We start from the raw sequence: 4049 nt of genomic DNA, 5'->3' as shown, positions 1-4049 counted from the left end.
GAAGCTCAAACGTGATGCGTAACACGAGAACGAAGCTCATTGGCTCTCGCTGAAGCTCAAACGTGCTGCGTAACACGAGAACGAAGCTCATTGGCTCTCGCTGAAGCTCAAACGTGCTGCGTAACACGAGAACGAAGCTCATTGGCTCTCGCTGAAGCTCAAACGTGATGCGTAACACGAGAACGAAGCTCATTGGCTCTCGCTGAAGCTCAAACGTGATGCGTAACACGAGAACGAAGCTCATTGGCTCTCGCTGAAGCTCAAACGTGCTGCGTAACACGAGAACGAAGCTCATTGGCTCTCGCTGAAGCTCAAACGTGCTGCGTAACACGAGAACGAAGCTCATTGGCTCTCGCTGAAGCTCAAACGTGCTGCGTAACACGAGAACGAACCTCATTGGTTCTCGCTGAAGCTCAAACGTGATGCGTAACACGAGAACGAACCTCATTGGTTCTCGCTGAAGCTCAAACGTGATGCGTAACACGAGAACGAACCTCATTGGTTCTCGCTGAAGCTCAAACGTGATGCGTAACACGAGAACGAACCTCATTGGTTCTCGCTGAAGCTCAAACGTGATGCGTAACACGAGAACGAAGCTCATTGGCTCTCGCTGAAGCTCAAACGTGATGCGTAACACGAGAACGAACCTCATTGGTTCTCGCTGAAGCTCAAACGTGATGCGTAACACGAGAACGAAGCTCATTGGCTCTCGCTGAAGCTCAAACGTGATGCGTAACACGAGAACGAAGCTCATTGGCTCTCGCTGAAGCTCAAACGTGATGCGTAACACGAGAACGAAGCTCATTGGCTCTCGCTGAAGCTCAAACGTGATGCGTAACACGAGACTGAACCTCATTGGTTCTCGCTGAAGCTCAAACGTGATGCGTAACACGAGAATGAACCTCATTGGTTCTCGCTGAAGCTCAAACGTGATGCGTAACACGAGAACGAAGCTCATTGGCTCTCGCTGAAGCTCAAACGTGATGCGTAACACGAGAACGAAGCTCATTGGCTCTCGCTGAAGCTCAAACGTGATGCGTAACACGAGAACGAAGCTCATTGGCTCTCGCTGAAGCTCAAACGTGATGCGTAACACGAGAACGAAGCTCATTGGCTCTCGCTGAAGCTCAAACGTGATGCGTAACACGAGAACGAACCTCATTGGTTCTCGCTGAAGCTCAAACGTGATGCGTAACACGAGAACGAACCTCATTGGTTCTCACACGTCAAGCGTAAATGCTTGAGCTTCTGTTTACCACAACTGATGTGTGTGAGTTGATGAATGTTTATATGTTTAAAGCCTACATTAAAACGTTCATCATATAAAGTGATTGAAATTTTGGACTAAACCGCTCCGCTCATATGGATTAGTTTTACGATCTCATTATGAACTTTCTGAAGCGTTAAAGTGTCAGTTGTGTAGCTGTCAATGGAGGGTCAATTATCTCTCAGATTTCATCAAAAATATCTTAATTTGTGTTTCAAAGATGAACGAAAGTCTTACGGGTTTAAAACAACATGAGGGTGACAACTAATTTTTGAGTGAACTATCCCTTTAATAAATGTTTTTGGAGTTGTAAATTCAGTGTGCAGACATTACACTTCAACTTCTAAAATAACACTGGAGTAGACAGACGAATGGACAGAAGAAATTAGTAGAAAAATAAAGAACAGGTTACCCTGATCTGCTCAGCGTTGCGATATTGGGCTGTTTGAGATGCTTATACAATCTTAAAGGGATAGTTCACCCAAAAATGAACATTAGCCCATGATTTACTCACCCTCAAGTCATCCGAGGTGTATATGACATTCTTCTTTCAGACGAATACAATCGGAGTTATATTAAAAATGTTCAGGCTAATCCAAGCATTATAATAGCAGTAATAGTTGCTCTGTTCTTGAAGTCCATAAAAGTGCATCTATCCATCATATAACTGCTCCACGCAGCTCAGAGGTGTTAATAAAGGCCTTCTGAAGCGAATCGATGCGTTTGTGTAAGAAAAATATCCATATGTATTTCATTTTTTTCAATGGCTCCGCATTAGCTGTCCTCGCACCATCACTTCCGGCGAATAAGGTCAAAATACCGGCATGATCATAGATATATACATAGATTCCTCATTAGTGCCTGCGGATCGGTGGAATGAGGCATCTACGTAGATATATCTCTGATCGCGCCAGTATTTTGACCTTATTCGCCGGAAGTTATGGCGCTGGGAATACTAGATGACTTTCGTCTAATAAGAGGTAAAAAAAATAACATAAATACTGTTGGGTTTCTCGCAGAAACCGATCGTTTCGTGTCTTAAGACATCAATGTGTCGCCACGAGCTGCAGGGTTTAATGAGGATTCGTATGTCTAAAAATATCCCCATTGACATTATACGACTATCACACTGCAACGGTTAAAATCTTAATTTGTGTTCCACTGAAGAAACAAAGACACCTACATCTTGGATGCCCTGGGGGTAAGCAGATAAACATAACACTTTTTTTTGGGGTGAGCCATCCCTTTAAAGACAAATTACTTTTCCCAGTGAAATTAACAATACAAATGGCTTATAGTTTGGAGTATTTAACCATAAAAAAAACAACTAAACACACCTTTAAATGATTATAATTAGTGTATAAATGTCTCTGACGCTCAGATCCAAACTTCTAGCTGATGAAACATTTCAGACCAGAGTAAAACTAACTACTTTTTATTTATTATAGAAGTTTCCATGACTTTTCCAGACCCTACATTTCAATTTGAAAACTGACTCTGAGTCTTGAGTCTGCGGCATTACTTCAGCATTGGCCGATAGCCACACTTTTCACCAAATATGGCACAAAATATTTGTTGCAAAATTGCACCACTGCTTTCTAATTATAGGCACCATCCATTTTATATCCCTCCATCATCCATAATTACAGGCAAAAAAATCCATAACAGCTGACTGCACATCTCCATGACTGTAAAACCCTGATTGATTCATCATTAAATCCTATCATGAGCCTCATGCTGGAATAGGAATGAGTGGTTATTCACAATAAACATCAAATGTTCACCAATAAACGACAACAACATACTTTGTTGGCTCATTCATAAAACTCTTATGAATCACTTAAATCAAACTTTAGCTCATGCAGCATTTAAGATATAAAGCAACTACAGACCCCTGATATCCACAGCATCACTGGAAGAACAAGCATCCTCTATAGATCCCACATTCATAACTCATGTAACGAAAGCAATAGACAAAATATTACTTTGTGACACTGATGCGCGCCTCCGCGATGCACATGCACGGCCACGAGTCTGCAGAGAGAAAGATGTTCCGCTAAAACCCTCAACCCGAGCCGTGCATCTCACACCTTCCCACCAGCAACACACAAACATATAAATGAGGACAGAACTCCTGCAATTTACAATAGAGCAAGTCGGACGAGCAGTGCGCATGCGCATAGCTACATGCATAAGCAAACGTGATGTCTCCCGAAAATACACACACAGCTTATTACATATTTAACTTATCAGAAGTGAGTGCAGATGATTGTGTGATATAGTTCTTTAATAATGTGATATACCTGAAATCGCTGAAGATAATAGTGGAAGACTGCGTTTCTTATCGTATTAACTCCCTTGAACATCACCGCACTATTATATCTATATATCTCTTCCGTGAGCTTGAGATAAGTAAAACAAAACCATCACTTACTTGATGTTTATTTCAATTATCACTTGCTCCAGTTTCTCGTGTGTCCCTCCATTACTCCACCGGAACGCAACACAGCCCCCACGTGAGTTTGGCCACGCCTACTCGACTCCCATTGGTGGGAGTGTTTCCCTACGACTATGATTGGTCGAGGGGCGTGGACATGACGTCAGCCTGGACCGCGAGGATGCGGCTGGGCTCACGTGTACCACCATGTTATACAACAGATGAAAACAAAGGCGTAGCGGTGGAGATGAACCGTTGTAACGCCACCCCCTCGGGTTAAAGGGATAGTTCACCCAAATATCAAAATTACTCCATGGTTTACACACCCTCAAGTCATTCTAGGTG

General features: G+C 42.8%; 1 protein-coding gene across 1 annotated transcript in view; it reads right to left on the bottom strand.

Moving 5' to 3' along the window:
• per3 (period circadian clock 3) overlaps positions 1-3783 on the bottom strand; it is a 64206-nt gene extending 60423 nt beyond the window's left edge. Inside the window, exon 1 of the mRNA XM_079844276.1 lies at positions 3702-3783. The gene's annotated coding sequence lies outside the window, so the exon portion shown is untranslated. The remainder of the gene's footprint in view (positions 1-3701) is intronic.
• Positions 3784-4049: the final 266 nt, after the last annotated feature.

The sequence above is a fragment of the Gobio gobio genome, assembly GCF_949357685.1.
Source record: "Gobio gobio genome assembly, chromosome: 19".
Taxonomy (NCBI): domain Eukaryota; kingdom Metazoa; phylum Chordata; class Actinopteri; order Cypriniformes; family Gobionidae; genus Gobio; species Gobio gobio.
Note: the sequence above shows the minus strand (reverse complement) of the source record. Positions and strands in the feature narration are given on the sequence as shown.